The sequence below is a fragment of the Gadus morhua genome, chromosome 18, assembly GCF_902167405.1.
Source record: "Gadus morhua chromosome 18, gadMor3.0, whole genome shotgun sequence".
NCBI lineage: Eukaryota > Metazoa > Chordata > Actinopteri > Gadiformes > Gadidae > Gadus > Gadus morhua.
The window spans coordinates 8,339,514-8,350,527 of record NC_044065.1 but is presented as its reverse complement, the minus strand read 5'-3'; positions in this window follow the sequence as shown (position 1 = coordinate 8,350,527).

Genomic DNA, 11,014 nt, shown 5'->3' with positions numbered 1-11,014 from the left:
CGCCCACGCTACATCCTGTTGCATGCAGGTTCGGTAGCTTAGGTACGAACACGTTTTGTGCTGGCTCAGGTTGCCTGAATAAATGCACATACAAGGTAATGCTGAACGATAGGAAGCGATGTCCATAAAAGGTTGTTCGTCCGGACAGCAGAGTGCGTTCTCAGGTGCCTCCTGGGGGGCGACACATCCTCCTACGCACGATGCTGCAAGTTGATCCATTCCCCGATTGAGTCCTGGGGGCCCCTCTTTGTAGAGAGTGTGTAGTCCATTTGAGCTCTGGGGGATGCAGAATCTCTTTCTGGTGGGCTTGTGGACATAGAGCCATCTGGCCATATGTTAAATCCGTCTGCTGGGGATGTCGAAACCTCGCTGGGCCTGGACATGCCCGATCTCTTCCGATTGTTGGATGAGATTTCAGGTTGGCGTCATGTCAGTCATGGGGTAGATGCTCGTATAGAAGCCGACGGCCTCCGGCAATCCCCTCTGGCCTTGCCGGTCCCCGACCATGTTGGCAAAAGTCCAGCTCGGGTCACTGGTGTGTCGAATGTTGACCTTGTGCCATCCAAGGCCATCCACCGGTTTGGGTCCAGTGTTTCGACATAATATCCCCTGGAGTCCCTCCAGGGGGCTGTTGGTGGTTCGTCACGGCCTCTCCAGGACCACTGGGACTTCTGGCGCCTTGCTGGGGCGTTGTTTGGGGCGGCAGTAGCTCAGGTGGTAGAGCGGGGTTGGCTGGTAACCTGAAGGTTGTTGGTTCGATCCCCGGCTTCACCAAGCAGAGTGTCGAGGTGTCTTTGACAAAGCACCTAACCCTGACTGATGTCGCGATGTGATGTCGAATCCAGACATCCTGCTGATGCTGGAACAGAGACTTCCAACTCTCCAGCAGAAGCGCCCCAAGGCCATGAAATGCGCCAAGCGGGAAAAAATGATGATGATGATGATGCTGGTCTGGTGATCTGGAGCTTCATCAGTTATGGGGGTCTGGGGGGAGGGTTGGGGGCTGATGGTGTTGGTGGGCCTGTCTTGGCTCTGACAGTCTCCCCTTTGTTGGTGCATTCCACACAGCCCTCATCGCCTTTGTGGTAGCCGCTGTCTCTCTGGATCCGGACCATGCCATTGGAGTGGAGCGCTACTCGGTCCCCCTTGTTCAGGGCATAAGGTTCACTTCCCCATGCGAGGCTTTCCCCTGGGAAGATGAAATCAAGGGTTATATCGGGAAATTGTATATTCTCTTTCTCGTCCCGCTCTATCTCTCTCTCTCATTATATTCTTCCCATGTCATAGATGGGGATTGGGGGGGGGGGAGGGGAAGGCAGGGATTCTAATATTTCCGGAAGATCCTTAAAGATCCAGGAGTCTTCAGAGCATTCCAGGGCCTCCATCCCTATCACTTTTGTTTCTATGCTATGTCTTTTGAGGATCCTTGTTCTAGCTTCGTCTAACTCTACGGCCACTGTGCTCCCTATTTACCCTAGCTTGGGCCATTCATCACGATCTAGGTGGGTACCTTGGAGGTTTACCACAAGGGCCTCTACTGATCCCCCCTTGGGGGTGGCCTGCCGGTCGGGGCTTTGGGAGGTTTCATCCAGTGGCTCAGCTGTGATCTCAGCCAGTCTGACCGTCTGGTGCCGTTTCCTCTCTTTTGGCGGTTGGGGTCCCACCAGGGGAGGACGTGATCGGCGGGCCTTGGGCTTGGTGCTGGTGTCCACTCTAAGGGGGCCTGCCATAGTTACATCTGGGCCATGAGGGTCTCCCTATCCAGCCCTTCCTCCCGCCCTTCGGCCACCCCATGGTGGAAGGTTTGTACGGTATACTCCACACGGCCTGGATCCCTGTGCTTTCCAGGAGATCCTGCACGTGCTGATTTTAAAGTGGGTAGCATTGTCCACCAAGGGTAAGTGCCCTGCGACTGGTAAAGAAGTCGGCCATTCTGTAGGCCACAGCTCTTCCTGTCGCGGAGGGCATGGGGTACACCCTGGCGTCGTGACCACCATTATCAGCGACTACAAGGAAGTATTTATTGCCAATTTGCGTTTTAGTAAATGGGCCTGCGATGTCCGCAGAGTAGTGTTCTCCTTGGGTACCACATTTGATTGCTTCTGGAGGACGCTAACCTCGGAGCGCTACCTTTGTTCAGGCATTCCGGGCACTGAGATTTCATCTGCTGAAACACAGATTTTTGGGATTTCGGTGTGCATTTTTCCGTAACCATGCCTAGGTCCTTTTCAACCCGACATGTCCCAGGGCAACATGTATGACTCAGAGTTGCTCTGAGAATTCTGAGACCGGAGTGTCTTTATAGCTGTTTACAGCATAAGCACTGTCCGACCAGATATGGGCTCTCGTGTGTCTGGCAGTCTCCATCCAGGCCAATCCCTGTAGGAGGGCCGGTATTCCTTATCCGGACCTTGGCTTTATGGAGGAGGCTGGCATGTTCTGAGTAGCCTGGGATAGCCATACTCACAACGCCCCAAGACGGACTCCATTTGTTTGACTGTTGTTGTGGGGTACTTAAAGGATTTTTTCTATGAACCCCTCCACGATTTCCGTTCCATCTCAGTAACCTGGAACCCGAGGTACTTTACCTATTTTGCATTTCCCTCCTTCTATTTTGAGGCCCGCGTCACAGAGATTTTTAATTATCCTTTCTAGTTTTTCTAAATCCTCTACCTCAGCATCCTTGATGGGGTACTGGGCTACTCGGGGTGGCATCCCTCCTTTTATTTCATGTGGGTATCCCTATTGGGCGTACCTCACATAATTTCTGAATCTGCGTATACCCCGAGGTCGAGTATTGGTGCAAATTTCGTTTTATCCGCGATATCCGATTCGGATATCGCGGATCAATCTCTCTTTTATTGCCTGGACATCGTTTAGCGGATTTACACGCCTTGTGGAACATTTGGTATTTGTTGGCTCACCATCGGGGGAAACGACTTGGGGATGTGAGTCGGCTTTCTGAAGGTCCGGGATCCCTAAGAGATTCATGTAGCTCTCCACCCGCGTTATGGGCCCCAATGTTATCATTTTTGCCCCCTTGAGCTCTCCGTCTGCCAGCTGGATTATCGTGGTTTGATCATTGTGGGTTTTTCCTTGTTTTCTTTTATACAGGATACGTCGGCTCCTGTGTCCACTAATACTTTTGTTTTTCCCTCTTTGTGAGGTATTATGGCAGGTATCATGGCCTTCCTGGAAGGCTACCCTCTCTATTTCCCTTTTTATGTTTATAACATGGCTTCATAGCGTGGCTTTCCACTGATCGCCCGCTTTCCTTTTCGTATCCTTCTCGGCGGGACTTAATTTTGCATACTCCTCAGCAGCGAGGTTTGGCAATCTCCCTTCCTGTTGTGGTTTTTGAGGCCCATGGGGCTGGTTTCCAGCTGTCTGGCTTCTGGTTACCATGCCCAGTCCTGGTCTCCTCTGTCCAATCCCCGATTGACCTTGGTTTGACGGGGCTCCCCTGCCTTGTGGCGGGCCGGATCTTTTTATTTTACTGAGGTGGACCCTGGTCTGGTGGGCCACATCCATTGTCCCTGTTATCCCTGTAATCTCTGTTGTCCCGTTTTTCAGGATTTTTTGGGCTGACTTGCTCTGTTTTGTTTATCCCTTTGTTTTGCCATGGTTGCGTCATCATATATTGTAAATTCTGCGCCGCGCTGCATCTCGTCCCATGAGCCCCATATGCTAATCTGCTTGCCCCAAGACACACTAAGAATAATCTTTCTAACTCTGTGTCGTTGCCCTTTGCCTCTACTATAATGTGAGTGGCGCAAAGCAGGGTTGTCATGCTTGTGTTGATGCGGTTAGCCTCAGCCTGGATTATTCCCTCGATGGGGTTATCACCTGGCACGGCGCTTGTTTGTCGTACCCACTCACTTAGGGTTTGTTGTTTGGGAATTCTCAATCCTTCTCTTAGGGACAATCTCATCCGCACAGTGGGGTGGTCTAATTCTTCTGCGCTTGTCCCGGCACTTATTATTTTCCTAATGTATGTTATGGCTGCATCGTTTTCCCTTCTTTGGGGTAGCAACTCTAACAATTGTTTTACCTCCTCGCCGTGGTAGGAGGACTGGCTTGCCATGGGCTCCCATGTTCTGCATAAGCCCTCCGCTTGGTGGGCCTGCTACCGGGGAGTAGTATAATCCTACGTCCCCTGCGTATACTACGGGGTTATTCGTATGGGGCTCCAGTACTGTGCCTGATCCTGAGGGAGCATACCTCCGGAAAGGTACCGGGCCTAGGGGGAGTATTGGGTCAGGTAGGGTGAAGGGTGGGCTGGTTTCCTGCTGACCATTCTCTGTCTCTGATCCCATTGCTGTTGGGCCTGGGTCATTAAACTCTGATCTCTTGTTATACATCCCTGTCTATAGGCGTCATATCCTGATGCCAGGTAAGATTCCTTGCAGGGTTTTGAAACCCTGGTCGCATACCTGGCGTGCGGAGGGGGCGTATTCTATTAACTGCCTTTCCCTGTCAGAGGGGTCATACCATGTGGGTTCCCATTCTACTGATGGTTCCGGAAGAGGTCTATCCTCGAACTCGGTCAGCATGGGGTGCTGTGAGTAGGGGTCCCTTGGGTCTCTAGGGACTGTGTCTTCCCCACAGGGGTATTGTCGGAATAGGCTGAGAAGGAATAAGTTTGAATGATCAAAGCTTTATTGTCACTGTTCAGAGTAACAACACCACCTGAGTTTGTTTGCAAAGAACTGCCCCATCTCTGAGGTAACCTCAACATCTGTGACTTCCTTGACCAATCACAGTGCTCTAAAATCCAATCTACGGACACTCCCCGTTCCCCATTAGCATTTATCTTCCCTCCCCCATGCCCATTTTACATTCTCATACATTATAAAATGATGTACAAAAGGGTTACATATTGAACATTATAGTTACATGAAGTTACATATTATGCATGACAGTTATATGAAAGCAGGTCTTTCATTATAATCCATTCATCACCTTGTTTATTAACCTGATCTTAAATCATCATTTACATTTTACATTTAGGGAATTTAGCAGACGCTTTTATCCAAAGCGACTTACAATAAGTACATTTGTCATAAGAAGTGCAACAATATATTAAGTACTATAATACAATACAACACAATACAATACAATGTACAATGGTGGCCAGAAGGGAAAGGGTGGCTATGCAGAGTCGAGGTGGACTCTGAACAGGTGAGTCTTGAGTCTTTTTCATCATGACTTACCACATGGGTTTAAGAGATGAGCCCTGCGAAAGCAATATTCATTTAAACAGTAAAATATGCATTTGTAATAGTTAACAATGCCACTTTATTTGTCTGTGGCATATACAGTCATAATCATAAAGCTGGTAGTGTCTGATTTTAACCAGGGTATGGATTAGTTACCTTACCGTCTATGTCAAAGCCTACAGAATAAACATTCTTAAGTCATAAAATGGGAGAAACCATAGGGGGTAACAGATGTCTCTGTAAGGGGCCATTTACATGAGGCGTCAGGGTTTCATCGGAATGCAGGCGGGCCGAGTTTTGGGAGGGCCTGGAGATCTAAATAGTGATTAACGTTTGGCTCCATTGTAAATATATTTATCTCATATTCTTGTATACTTTATACTTAAAGGTAACCTTACTTATGCTCAGGCGTCGATTACGGGGGACATGTCCCCCCCACTATTTGAAATACGAATTTTGTCCCCGCCACTTTTAAAAATGTGCAAACCAATTGCGACTGAAAAAATCCCCACATACTCAACCGAAATCGTCGAGTCTAAAATCATGCGATAGGCGCGCACGAAGACATCATTTATTAGATAGGCCTACCTAATAAACCGTTGGAACACACAAGACCGGAACCCATAGCAACGCCGGTAAACAAACCCCGAGAAGCCCAATCCCTATGAGCTCCCCGCGCTACGGCCATCCGGAGGCGCACAGAGCTTTTGGCCGTGATATCATATATACAATTATATTATATTATATACTATTATATATAGAGCTCCGAGAGTCGCAAACGGCAACAATCACTTTCTCCTCCATGCTGCAGTTCACCCCGGACTGCGCTGCACTGAGTTTGACGGTTGAACGCTGATTGGCTGTTACGTTACACATGTCACTCAGTCGCCACGATGTTGAACGCTGATTGGCGGTCATCACGCGAAATTCGTGTCAAAGTTGAAATATTTCACCTCGAGCGAATTTGTTGCGCCACAAATCCTCGTGAACGCGCTCGCATGTGCACGGCGAAAGTTGTGTTGCGACAAATCAAAACAAATCAAAAAAAATCGCCCGGTACGCGTCTATATGTTCACTTTGTATGGGATCTTGTCCCCCCGTCGCGTTTGGTGTGAACGCACTGGAGAAGTTTCAAGACAGACAGCCAAAATTGACATTTTTATTCAGAAAATAGCCGGTCCTTTTGCTTCCTGTAAAAAGCATGTTTGTGACACTGGAGAACTATATGGATACATCATCTAGCCTGCATGTGGAGGGCCACATAAGGTAAGAAATTGGTTTACGTAAACTTTGCTGCTGGTTCTGTTTGCTCGTGATGACCTGGCCAAAGGTTACCCATGGTCCTAAGCGATTGTGATCTGATTCTGGTTGGTGCTCCAGCTAGTATGCATTGTATATATAGATTGCAGCTAGTAGCAGCTACACACGGTGCGATTGCTATGCCAATGTGGTTATAGTTGTTTTGTCTGATTGAGATATGTGACGACTTGGAGCCTGGTAGGCCTATCCTGACATAAATATGTTCTCGCATAACCTGTGTGATTATCCTAAACTGTAGGGGATTTTATTTGCGGGCAATTTGCTTATGATTTTGTAACGAGTGAAGTCTACTTTGGTCCTTCGCAAGTGTTTACTGGTGGTCAGGATTTGGCAGATGCAATTCTCCTCTGGGCGCTTGTTTTTTTCTTCTTTTTTTAATGCAGCATAACATATGCTACCAGCAGCCCATGCTCGTCTTCAAAAGGCTGATGCTCAGTACCTCGTTTCATTTCGTACCCCCTTTACAGTCTGGCATTGTTTGTCTGGTAAACTTTGTTGATGTCAAGATAAGTGTTAAATTGCCAACACTGTTCTTTGTCCTGTGTGTATTAGTATTACATATCCCGAGCCAATACCAATAATATTTTCAACACCTGACAATACACTGTAGAGCATATTGTAATGCAGCGTTGAATGGATGAATAGCTTACATAAGGGTACCCAGCACTTTTCAAACCACACTCAAGCTTATGGTTAATGTCCCCACCACTTCTAAAAACAAACTGACGCCCTTGCTTATGCTTATACTTATTATCTGAGTGAACTGAGAAATAGACTAATGTCATTGACTACCGCGGGATGTCTGTCTGAGTGTTCGCCGGTCAGCCCAGGACCCTCTGAGGTGTCATGAATAACAAGGACAGGGCCCGGAGCCCGCCCCTCCCCTCGTGATGCGTTTCTCGCTACCAATATTCCAACAGTTTGGCCTCCAATATTTTCCACCATAGTATTCTACCGGGTCCAACCCTCTACCTATATTGTAATGGGAAAAATCTGTTTTCACATGCTGTGATTTTCTGTATTTGTTGGAATAATGTCTTCAAGGGCTGGATTTGACCCCCTAGGGGCCAAGGGGAAGGGAGACATTGTTCAAACTGATAAGCGTTGGCCACAAACCCCATTTTGTGACACCTTAAGGAGATCAATCTGTAGATTACCATCTGGTTACCAAAGGGCTTTGTTTTATTGGGAGACATTAGCTGCTCTCAGAATCCCTACAGAATCTGTATAAGAAGTCAAGAAGTGTTTGAGTCAAAACAGCCGTCTTCAGATTGTGCATCTCTTGGAGGGGCACAGCATGATTTTCCATCCGGGGACTTCTCCTTGCGGAGTCTGTGGGGGAGGACTCCCATCTAGGCCTCGGATGATTGTATGATAGCCCTAGGATCATTGTTTGTTTGTTTGATGGAATATTGTTAGTTTGTTGTATGATGATGGTTGTATGTTACTGTACCGTTATTACACAAATATATGACCATAATTGTTATAAGTTCCAATGACTCTTTATTCTACCCAGTTTGGTCAGGTTATAACTGACAAAATTCCCACCACACTATATCCCTGGGCATTCCTCCTGCGGGCCCTGGGGGGTCTGTATGGGTCAGGTTCTTCCTCTTCCTCTTCCTCTGAACTTCCCTGGGGCTCAGCCTGGGCTGGAGTCCTAGGGTTCGAGGTTGCTCTTGTTTGTGACCTAGCCTGAGGTTTTCGGCGTGACGGGATTCCCCATCCGACCCTATGTGTCTCGGGGTTGGGGCTAGATTGTCTGATTGGGGGGTTGTGACGCTCGCCTGGGGCTTTCGAGGTGGGCAGGGGTTCCCGGTCTTCCTTATCGTTCCCATGGAGGGCGATAAGCTAGGATGTGGGGGCCCGATTCCCTTGTATCGGGTGTCTGGGTTTGGGGTGGGGTATCATCTGCACCATCCTTGCCTGGTCTGGCAGGATTCTCCCTTCTAGGACTTTTATTCTTGCTTCCATCACTCTTACTAGTGTGGCTGTCTGTTGGGGTATACTTCGACCATATACAATGGGGTTATAGCAGCAATGTACTAGTCCGGTCACATCTCTCTTTACCGGCTGTAGTGAGGCGGTTAGCTGGCTACTAGTAGCCCTTGTGCGTTGGTTATTCTTATTCTATGCGCATTGGTTTTGAACATTAATCGATCCCTCAGTGCTCTTGCTACCCCTCCCACATGCTCCAACTGGCAGTTGGCGGGGTTGAGCACCAATACCTCTGTATTAGCGAAAGGCTGGGGGACTAGATGACATGTGGCCATGTCTGCTTCATCATGGCAAATATCTGTATGTTGCCTCACTCTCCTTACATGTCACAACCCCTGACCCTTTGTATGATGCGCCACTTACCGTGTGCCGTGTGGACGACTGGGAGAGCGGGTCCCCTGCCGGGGGGAGGCCCCCTGGATTGTCTTGAAAGGACTGAGTAAAACGAGGGCTATAATCTCCTACTACATCACGTGGTCAGGTAGTTTGATTAAAGTTAAGTGTTGCTAAATTCCCGTAAACGGGGTGAGAGGCTAGCTAAATACAGTGCGGTAATCGCCCTGTGGGTTCCTCTGTCGCTCCTCGAGTCGAAGTGTCAATACATTTGGGGCTGAGCCTTCTGCAGTAGCTCTGCAGAAGGCTCAGCCCCAAATGTATTGACGCTTGGTTTATATATACTAGTTCTAACCAGTGTATTGCATGCAAAAGGCGTCTATATGTGTCGTTGTGGTTCGGCCACATCCACATGCCACATCCCAGCCAGGCAGCGGCACAGCACAGATTCAGTCAGATAGACAGCCCACTCTACATCCTGCTATGCGGGTTCTATAGCTTAGGTACGAGCACATTATGCGCTGGTGCAGGTTGACTGAATAAATGCACATACAAGGTAGTGCTGAATTATAGGAAGCATGCCCATAAAAGGTTGTAGGTCCGGACAGCCGAGTGCGTTCTCAGGTGCCTCCTGGGGGGCGACAGAGGATTCAGTATAAAACAATGACATCGCCACCTACCAGCACCAACACTACCTCCTCCGGCCCCAGCCCCCTTACCCCTACCACCACCATCCTCACATCCACCAGCAGTAGATTATCATTACAATAAAGATTTTACTACAGCATGTTGTAGTGACGCTGAAATCGCACACCAACAAGGGTCTTCCGAAGCCCCAAAACTCTTCACTAGCTTGCAAGCTTCAGCAATAGATCTGCATAGTCTCGTGGAGGCTTGGCAGATCTATTGCAATCATTTTATTGAGGCAAATTGAAATGAGTGGACTGACGAGATACAGGCCTGCGACTGCCACAGATACCAAATATTTCTCATTTTCATGTCAGAGCATTTGATTTATTAATCGCTGTCGGATATGATCAAAATTGCCACTAAAATAAAGTGCATACCCTGTTGTTTTATATGCTGAGCTAAATATACTAAGGTCATGTGGTGCATGTTTTGTCCGATTTTTATTTACTGCTGTGTACTCTATGCAGGCCCTACTTGACAAAATGCATGCAGCTATGTGACTTCCGCCTATATTTTTAACCACTAACAACAGCATGAGCTAACCCTCACCCTAACCTCTGAAATCTGTCTGGTGAGCTCAAACCTATGATTTGGCTAACCTTCCCCCGGACCCTAACCACTGGGGTTATTAAGTTGCTGCTCCTGTCAAGATAAATATTGGAACCCGAGAAATCATTAGTGTGGCCGCCTCTGAAAACCTACCTCACAGATGATTGCATCAAGCGTCACATTGAGTACCGCGATATCATTACTCCGGAGCAGAGAAAGGGCTCCGGGAAGCTGTGGAAATCTACAATGTTGTGCCGTCGTTATAATGTAGTGATGGGCTTCAAAATGAGGAGCTATGTTTATTGGTTTCCCAAGTAAATCGGTTAGCATAAGCGACGCCTCGTGAGGAGCAATTTTGCTTTCATTACTCTCCGATACCGGGGCACAGATGAACCCATGCCCCGGAACCGACAGCGAATCCATTCCAGTTCACTCCAGTCCATTCCGGTGGCTTCCATTAGCTCATATGAGGGGTGGGGAAGAAGCAGAGGAGCCATATCAGGGTGAGCCACAGTGCATTAGCCATGCAATAACTCCCGAAGGTGCTCCATACAAAGAGGAGATAACAAACTGTATTATTTATATCTCTATATGTTTATATCATAGGCAGCTGTAGCCTAGCAGCCTGAGGCGGCAGAGGGACTATGCAACCACCGCTCAGAGTTCACCATATAAGAGAGAGAGAGACAGACAGACAGACAGACAGACAGACAGACAGACAGACAGACAGACAGACAGACAGACAGACAGACAGACAGACAGAGTAAGACTAACGACAATATGGGAATTAGAAACCATTTACATTATATAGAGTGAAACATGTACACTAGGGCTGCTCGATTATGGGAAAAATCATAATCACGATTATTTTGGTCAATATTGATATCACGATTATTCAAACGATT